Source organism: Pteropus alecto, unplaced genomic scaffold, assembly GCF_000325575.1.
Source record: "Pteropus alecto unplaced genomic scaffold, ASM32557v1 scaffold326, whole genome shotgun sequence".
In the NCBI taxonomy this organism is placed as follows: Eukaryota; Metazoa; Chordata; class Mammalia; order Chiroptera; family Pteropodidae; genus Pteropus; species Pteropus alecto.
The window spans coordinates 1,705,365-1,714,705 of record NW_006438873.1 but is presented as its reverse complement, the minus strand read 5'-3'; the positions used below and the strand labels follow the sequence as shown (position 1 = coordinate 1,714,705).

At 42.9% G+C, this 9,341-nt stretch overlaps 2 pseudogenes; both read left to right on the top strand.

Annotated features, from left to right (window-relative positions):
* Window positions 1-2,189: 2,189 nt before the first annotated feature.
* LOC102880600 lies at window positions 2,190-3,582 on the top strand (annotated as a pseudogene).
* A 4,827-nt stretch (window positions 3,583-8,409) lies between these two features.
* Window positions 8,410-9,341, top strand: part of LOC102880352 — a 14,674-nt pseudogene continuing 13,742 nt past the window's right edge.

Here is a 9,341-nt window from a genome sequence, read left to right as displayed (position 1 = left end):
AGGGGACCACCACTGCCCAGTCCCATCTCTTTCCTTGGCCCCAAATGGTTGACCTAAGCCTTGTGTCCAATGGACCCCTGGGAGTCATGGGGGTCAGTGACACTGGCCTCCTGGGGACAGAATCACAGGCGGGAGGCTGGGGGAAGGACACGTGAAAACTCTGCAGTCTCAGTAAGCAATGTGGGGTGTGTCCCCTCGGTGCCTCTGTTCCCTCCTCCCCAAGTGTGTACAGGGAGCCCTCCCTCTCAGCCTAGCCGAGCACGCTGGTGCTGTCTGGAAACCGGCTGAGCCTCCAGTGTCACTCGGAGGCCGGCTTTGACAGATTTGCTCTGACCAAGGACGAAGGGCTCACACCCCCACAACGTCTCGGCAGTTATCACAGCCCTGATTTCCATCTCCTGTCCCAGGCGTGCTCTGGGCTTAGGTTGACAGGGAGGAGCAACAAGGAGATTGACCATAGGGGAATCCCTTGCCAAGGAGAGATGGAAAAGATGAGGAACACCATACCCCCTGCAGGCCTAACCCCACTTGGGCGTGTGCAGGGAGAGTGCAGAGTCTGGAGGGCCGACTTTGGGGACAAGGACTGGTGCTACAGATGATATGAAGGGGCAGACAGGGCCCTGCATCTTCCTCCTGTTCCTACTCCATGCAGCTTTGGGGTCTGTAGACCCTCAGTCAAGTGTGGTACAGAGGGTCACGTCCAGTCACGGGGCAGGTGCACATCTGGGATCTTTGAGGACTGTGATCTGCATGACCTCTGTGACCTCTTTGTCCACAATTCCCAGCCTCCCTCCCCCAAGACTACACACTGGGGAATCTCATCCGGATGGTCGTGGCTGCCTTGATCCTGCTGGTCCTCGGGGTGCTGCTGTTTCAGGCTCGACCCAGCCTGAGGGGACCCAGGGAGCAGCAGGAGGACAACGCAGAAGACAACAAACCCACATTTCAGTGAGGCAGATCATTGAAAATAAATCTTGCATGATTAGGACATTCTAAAAGAATATATGCAGCACAAATTGAGAGAACTGTACAGAACGTCAAGAGCTGTAAACATTGCTGACACGATGACAAACATCTGGAGTGTTGCCTGTAGAGAATCTTCTGCAGCTAAGCTGTGGACAGTCCCTCCCTCCCATTACCGAATTTCTTGAAACAGAAAGGTTTCAATCCACACCTTCACGCCTGGTCTGCTTTCATATGTATATATATTCTTCTTCATTTTTAATAGCCACGTAACTTGATACATACTTTTCCTCAGCTCAGAATCCAGAATCTGTCTTAGATAAGGGAACAAATGGGTAAAATCAGCTCCAGTTTGGAACAGATAAGTCCAAGATCATTCCCCCAACTCCCCTCTGGACACATAGAACCAGCCTCTGTTCATCACATGATAGTTTCTAAGAAATGCCTTCAGTTTCTATGTGCACACTGGTGTTTGAAGTGACAGCCTGATGACGTGATGCTAAACTGACTCTGAAATAAGTTTTTAGAGTGCTGGGAGTTATGGTATTTGCATATTTGTTTGAGGTAAATACTTTCTTTGTGGCCAATCTAAAGACCAATGTGAATGCTGTTGGGGTGGAGTGGATAGAACTGTCTTTCGCAAATGAGTACAATCCAGCTGTAACACATGTCATGAATGGTCTCACTTTGCACGTATGTTTTCCTCTATATTAAAGGTCATGGTCCGTTCCATCTCAGTGCTTTACCAGTTTCAATGAAATTATGTTGCCAAAACCTAATACATCTACATGAGTGGCAAACAGAAAACAATGGCCCAATCAATTGTGGGAGAAATATTGAGTGCCCAGAGTCCCAGCACATTACTAGCAAGAGTAAGAATTGCTTCATTCAGTTTGGGGAATAAGTAATTATTACTAGTTAAAAGAAAGAGAACACAGCTCTAGCCCACAACTACAGACACTAGAGAAAAACGTGTGTGTGTGTGTGTGTGTGTGTGTGTGTGCGCGCGCACTGACACTTATGAGAATATCAACAAGCGTGTTCTGCACTTTAGACAAAAACCATAGAAATTAATATCACAATTAATGGATGTTTTGTTACATATGGAATAAAATACTTTATGCCAAAAGTGAATGAAGTGAAATGAAAAGCAGTAACACAGCTTTTTTTTGCAATGGGTTTGCTGCCAGAACACAGGTGTCATGAAAACCAATGCTACATCTAAGCTAAAATAGAGAAGGAAAAGACTCATATCAACTTCATCATCATTGAACACATAGATTCTGGCAAATCTACCACAACTGGCCATCTGATCTACAAATGTGGTGGGGCTGACAAAAGAACCATTGAAAAATTTGAGAAGGAGGCTGCTGAGATGGGGAAGGGTTCTTTTAAGTGTACCTGGGTCTTGGATAAATTGAAAACCGAATGTGAGCATGGTATCACCATTATCTCCCTGTGGAAATTCGAGACTAGCAAGTATTATGTGACCATTATTGATTCCCCAGGATACATAGACTTTATCAAAAACATAATTACAGGGACATCACAGGCTGATTGTGCTGTCTTGATTGTTGCTGCTGGTTTTGGTAAATTTGAAGCAAGTATCTCCAAGAATGGGCAGACCCACGAGCATGCCCTTCTGGTTTACACACTGGGTATGAAATGACTAATCATTGGTGTTAACAAGATGGATTCCACTGAGCTGCCTTATGGCCAGAAAAGACACAAGGAAATCATTAAAGAAATCAGTACCTACATTAAGAAAATTGGCTACAACCTTGACACAGTAGCATTTGTGCCAATTTCTGGTTGGAATGGTGACAACAAGCTGGAGCCAAGCGCTAATATGCCTTGGTTCAAGGGATGGAAAGTCACCCATAAAGATGACAGTGCAAGTAGAACCATGCTGCTTGAAGCTCTGGATTGTATCCTGCCACCAGCTCATCCATCTGACAAGCCTTTGCGTCTGCCATTCCAGGATGTCTACAAAATTGATGGTATTGGTACCGTCCCTGTGGGCCGAGTGGAGACTGGTGTTCTCAAACCCAGCATGGTCACCTTTGCTCCAGTCAATGTAACAAATGAAGTAAAGTCTGTTGAAATGTACCATGAAGCTTTGAGTGAAGCTCTTCCTGGGAACAATATGGGCTTCAGTGTCAAGAATGTGTCTTTCAAAGGCATTCATTGTGGCAATATGGCTGGTGACAGCAAAAATAACCCACCAATGGAAGCAGCTGGCTTCACGGCTCAAGTGATTATGCTGAACCACTCAGTGCCACATATGCACCTTTGCTGGATTGTCACACAGCTCAAATAACTTACAAATTTGCTGAGCTGAAGGAGAAGATTGATCATCATTCTTGGAAAAAGCTAGAAGATGGCCCGAGGCTTTTGAAATCTGGTGATGCTGCCATTGTTGATATGGTTCCTGGCAAGCCCATGTGTGTTGAGAGCTTCTCTGACTGTTCTCCTCTGGGCCGCTTTGCTGTCCATGACACGAGACAAACAGTTGCTGTGGGTGTCATCAAAGCAGTGGACAAGAAGGCAGCCGGAACTGGCATGGTCACCAAGTCTGCCCAGAAAGCTCAGAAGGCTAAATGAATATTATCCCCAATACCTGCCACTCGTGTCTTAATCAGTGGTGGGAGAATGGTCTCAGAACCGTTGGTCTCAACTGGCCATTTAAGTTTAATAGTAAAAGATTGGTTAATGATCACAATGCATTTAAAACCTTCAGAAAGAAAGGAGAACGTTTTGTGGACCATTTGTTTTCTTTTTGTATGTGTGGCAGTTTTTGAGTTATTAGTTTTTAAAATCAGTACTTTTTAATGGAAACAACTTGACCAAAACTCTGTCACAGCATTTCTAGATCCCATTAAAACAAAGTTCAATGAGAAAAAAAAAAAACAAAAAACAGTAACACAGATAACTTTTAACCATGATTTAAAAATAAAGGGAAATTTTAAGAAGCATGCGTGTGTTTTATAACACACATAAAGTTTAAACAGAGAAACACATATCATTTATGGAGGCTGAATTGTTTTACACCCTATAAATAACAGAGGAAACAGTTCCTCGTGCAATTCATTATGGTGGTAAACTGTTAGGAAACATTGGGAGGTCTTATTCAAGACGAAACCATGGGATCTTCTGGAACACGGGCCATGTTCTCATTGACTGTCATTTGTTGACTCATAAGTCCACTCATTGTTATTGGTAAATAACACACCTGTTCATAACCTATGCTGATTTCCCATACAATTTAGTGAGGTGTGATCGAAGGGAATAGAGAAAGCCATAAGCTGCACTTGACTCTGAATATCAAACAAAGTTGAACTGTGACAGCAAATTCTTCGAATGTTGGCACTGAGGTTCCCTCAAAACAAGATCCCTGTCTACCTATTCAGCCTCACCTGAGTCTAGTCACATGTCTCTGAACACACGCTTTGCCCCACATCCCAGGATATGTAATGAGGAGTTTAAAACAGGTTCGTGTGAGTTTCTGAGCCCGTCACGTGCCATGAATCTGAATTGAGGTGAAGGTCGCCAATATGAACTTGGGGTTATTTCATAGTGGGGGTCCCCTGTCTTTGATTTGGGGTGTCAGAATTGGTAGGAACTCTTATCCCACCAACCTGCTGACCTCTCCCTGTGTGTCTGTTTTTTTTAGGCTGACATTCTCCAAGTCTTGATATAATGTAATTTCATCATGCCTTTTCCTTAATGCATCATAAATTTAAACAGTATTACATGTTTTAGTATTTGGCATATTTCATGCAGTAATTAGATTCTTTCATAATTTCTCTTTATTGCTGATTGCTAATTAAATTGCAGCTTTCTCAGGGAATTTAATACATATGCCATTAACCTGAAAAAAATTGAAGATAAGTTTATTTTTGTCCAAGAAGTACTTAATACGTTAGGAGCAATATGAGCCTTAAATGTGTGCATTCTCTCCTTGTTGCTATACACATAATAGCATATTATTTACTTACTTACTTTTCTTTTTACATTTTAACAGTAAGACATATATATACATTTACACTGTGTTCACCTCCCATAGTTAGATTTCTTTCTGTCACCACATATTTGACCCTACTTACTTATTTTTTGACATATACACATTACAAACCATTTTATGCATATTTACATGACATAATAAAGAGTGTTATAATATTTCCACACATTAGATTAAGCATTAAAGTGTGTCCTTTGCTCTTATAAAAAAATTTTCGTTCTTTATCTTATAAATTATTTCTAAGATATTCTAAATCTTATAATATTATAAAGATATTTGTCTGATTCACCAATTACATATTTATTTGTTTTATGTATTTCATTGACTGTGATTAAAGAAATGTTTGTGAGTACTGTATCTTCAAAGTAAATCTATTATTTAATAAGATAAAATAATTTTTCTTCTAAACTTTCTATTTTTGTGGAATATTTATGTAGCTATCAGGTAATTTTACTAAATAACAATAACGAATTCTTTATTGATTTCAAGTGTTCTGTAATGATTTTCTTTTAGATGAGATTCTATTGTTAGTATACATCTGTTTTTTTCTGAGTGGGCATACGTTGATCTAATTCTTAAGTCAGTCTGGTTAATCTTTTAATGTTTATTAATAAATGAATAACCTTGAGTTTCATACTGGGATTCCTTCGTCTTAAGGCATTTTACTTAAGTGTTGCTTCATTATGGATTAAGATACCCTGCATTCTTTTACTTTCTTTTTGAATTTCCTTTGTTATGATCAAGACTTATCTCTTATATAATCCCATCACCCAGTTTGGAGGTTATATATTGTATTTTCTAATTTTAGATCATTATCTCCATTTATAAAGTTAGTATTTACATTTATAATTGGGAAGAATTTTTAAATTCATCCTTTTCTTTAGATAAGAAAAGAATATTTTGCATTAGCAGAGCTGTTGTTTCTTTCAAAAAACAATCCTGCCCCATCCCATCTTTCTCTAATAACACACAGAACAGGCCTAATATTTTGATTTGCTTTTCTTAAATATAAATATATATACATGTATATACAAATTTTTTCAATGCATTATTTGTTTTGCCATTCTGACTTGTGCATCTCATTTTATCTTGAATCTATTCTTTCAAATTAATTGCATATTTTAATATTGCATTTTCTGAGTCTGTAAACAGTAGGAGGTCTAAGACTATGTGTGTCTAGAAAATGCCTTATTTTCACTCTATTTTTTTAATATAGTAAAAAAGATTTTCATGCTTCCAGTAGAGAATATGATCCAACTATGAGAAAGAAAATATTTGATAGTTAAAGATCTACCCTAACTCTCTACATCCCTCCTGGAGACGGAGCCTGACATGGGGGTGTTTAACACCTGAAACACGAGATCGGACAGGTCAGAGGTGCTCCAATCTCTTTGTACTTATGGATTTCTCCCTCTGACGCTTTCACCTTTGCTCCCTAACAATAATTTGGGGAACTATAGAATTTTTCAACCACAATTACATTCATGAATGTACTTCCCCCTTATCTTTAGTATTTTTCTTTCATTTGAAAGGCAGCTCACATCAATTTTCTCCACTTCCATGAAATATGAAGACACACATTTGACTATCAATATACTTGTGTACCCTGACCCTGTGTGTTCTCTCTGCTTCTCTGCAAACTGTACAACCATTGGCTTCTGGAACTGTAGCAGCGTCATCCTCACTGCTCTTCTCTTGAATGCCACAGAGCCACCGGCCTTCTCTTGCTGTTCCCTGTGCATCTTGGTTTTCTAATTCCAGTTTCTCTATCTTAGTCTTACAAATTTCCTCAGCGTTGTATTCCAGTTTCATAATTGTATCTTCAGCTGTGTATTCTTGATGAAAGGAGTATTTTGAGTGTGTTATTTCAAATATTTCTTTATTTTCTCTAAGGTATTTGCTTAGTTCATTTCTAAAATTTCATATTCTTCTATAATATAACACCTGTTGTTGTTCCAATAATTCAATTATTTTTCTTTATTATTTCAGATGTTTGTACATGGTTGAAATAAAATGAGTTTCATGCTTTCATAGTGTTTTATCTCCTCAAACATAATAACCCAATTGATAACTCTGCAGGCCGCACACTCACATCTGGGCAGATGACCATGTCACACCAGACAGGATGGATTCAATTTCACACACATGGAGGACATGGCTCATGCTGACCAGGGGCTGAGTCAGAGGCAGAGGTGGCCCAGGGCTCATTCCCAGACATGGGAGCAGGGACAACACTGCCTTTAACTCCAACCCTGAGCCCAGATCACCTCTCTGTCCGCACAGACACAGGCACTTGCATTCTGATGACCCCTTGCTGAACCCAGGTGCCAGTGGCCACTCAGCTTTGGTCTCTCTTGTTTGTCGTGGTTGCCTGGAGACTGGGAACTTTCGTATCTCTTTGTGTGCTTTGACTTTGGTACATATTTCAGAAATATTGTAAATAGGGCTTCTCAGCATCAAGAGCAGATGGGGGCTCTTGAGTGGGCACTGCTATCATCCACCCTGATGATATGGAGTCTGACAACTTATTTCATTCATGTCTCACCCCAAATGTCTTAATCAGATCTGGAAAAAAAACAAGGATTTATCTCTCCATGTCCTGGGACCACTGATCCCACAACCACTGTGAGGACTGGGGCTCATGATGACATGATGCAGATGAGGAAACAGGGGCTCAGAGGTGGACGTGGCTGCTCAAGGTCACATGGAATGTGGACGATGGAGGAATATTTAATTATCTGCTTTATTCTCCATATAAAAGAACTCACTATCCCCTAAATCGAGGGCAGAACCACATGATTTGGGCACAGCTCTTCCCGATAGACGAGGGGCAATGGGAAGCAGGATGACTCAGAGGCTTGTTCCTAGGAGGGTAGGGTGGGTGTTGTCATTAGGAAAAGGAGAAGTCTCTGAAGGACTTGACACAGAAAGAAAGCCACACTCTGTGTCCATAGAAGGGTCACGTTTCCTTCCCCAATTCCTTGCATTTCCGCTGAGAGGTCACTGTCACAGGGATGCCCCCTGAACTGCACAGCTGGATGGTAAATGTTTGTCCCTGTTGTTCTGAGCTTTGTAGGGCACAGGCTCCCACATCCTCCTGAAGTGTTTCAAGGGCCTGAGTGATCACTGTCCACAGTGAGGACCCCACGAAGAGGTGCCAGTAGATGGACTGAGGGTGAGGGAGCCCATGGGAGGAGGCTCTAGAGGGAAGGTTGGGTCCTGGTTCCCCTCACATGGAAGGAGCTTCTCAGAAAGTCTCCAGGTCTCTGTGCTGCTCCATCCTAGAAACCAGAGCATGGCTCCTGGAGGTGTTTCCCCTTCCTGTGGGGCTGCTAATGAGACAACCCCATGACACATCTTGTCTGTCTGTCTGGGGGCTCCATGGTCTCCCCCACCTGCACACAGGACCAGAGGGAGGACACATCATGACACCCAACCTTACAACTTTGCTCTGCCTGGGTGAGATGAGGACAGGAGGAAAGCCCTGGTCTGGGAGGGACCCTGCCCCACAGCCAGGCCCTTGGCAGTCAGGGGACCCTAGGCCTCGGGAAGCTCATGGGGAGGAGGGATCAGCTCAGGACTCAGGGCTTATCTCTCACGGAGACTCTCTTTCAAGGCTGAGTGTGGGGCCAAGGACCTGTGTGCAGGCAAGTGAGTCTTTCTCCAGGGTTCCCAGGTCCCAAGTGCTCATGGGGAACAAGGGGCCACCCCTACGCAGCTGGAGATGGAGAACAGCAGGTTTGATGGATGGGGAATGTCTAGAGTGTTTGGTGCTGAGAGCTGCAGACTGAGTTGGGGACTGTCTGTTACTCAGCCTCTAATTCCTTCTAGGGACCATCCCCAAACCCACCGTCTGGGCTGAGCCAAGCTCTGTGATCCCCTGGGAGAGCCCTGTGACTCTAATGTTGGAGGACCTTGGGGGCCATACAATTTCTTCTGGATAAAGAGGCAGTTCAGCATCCTGGTACAGACAGACCCTACTAGAGCCCAGTGACAAGGCCAAGTTCTCCATCACACAGGTGACAAAGCACACTGCAGAGGGATATCGCTGTTACTATTACAGTTCCACTGGCTTGTGGTGACAGGTGAGAAAACACTCAGGGTTCCACCTCAGCCTCTACCCTCAGGAAGGGGTTCTGCAATCAAGGTGTCCCCCTCACAGCTCAGCCCTGGGGAAATGAGGTGTGGCCCCCATTTACACACTGCTTCCTCCTCTCCTAGGATTCTCAGAAAAACCCAGCTGTCAGCCCTGCCGAGCCCTGTTGTGACCTCATGAGGGAATGTGACCCTCCTCTTTGGCTTAGAGCAGAGGTTTGGCAAGTTCATTCTGACTAAAAAAGGAGAACACAACCCCGCC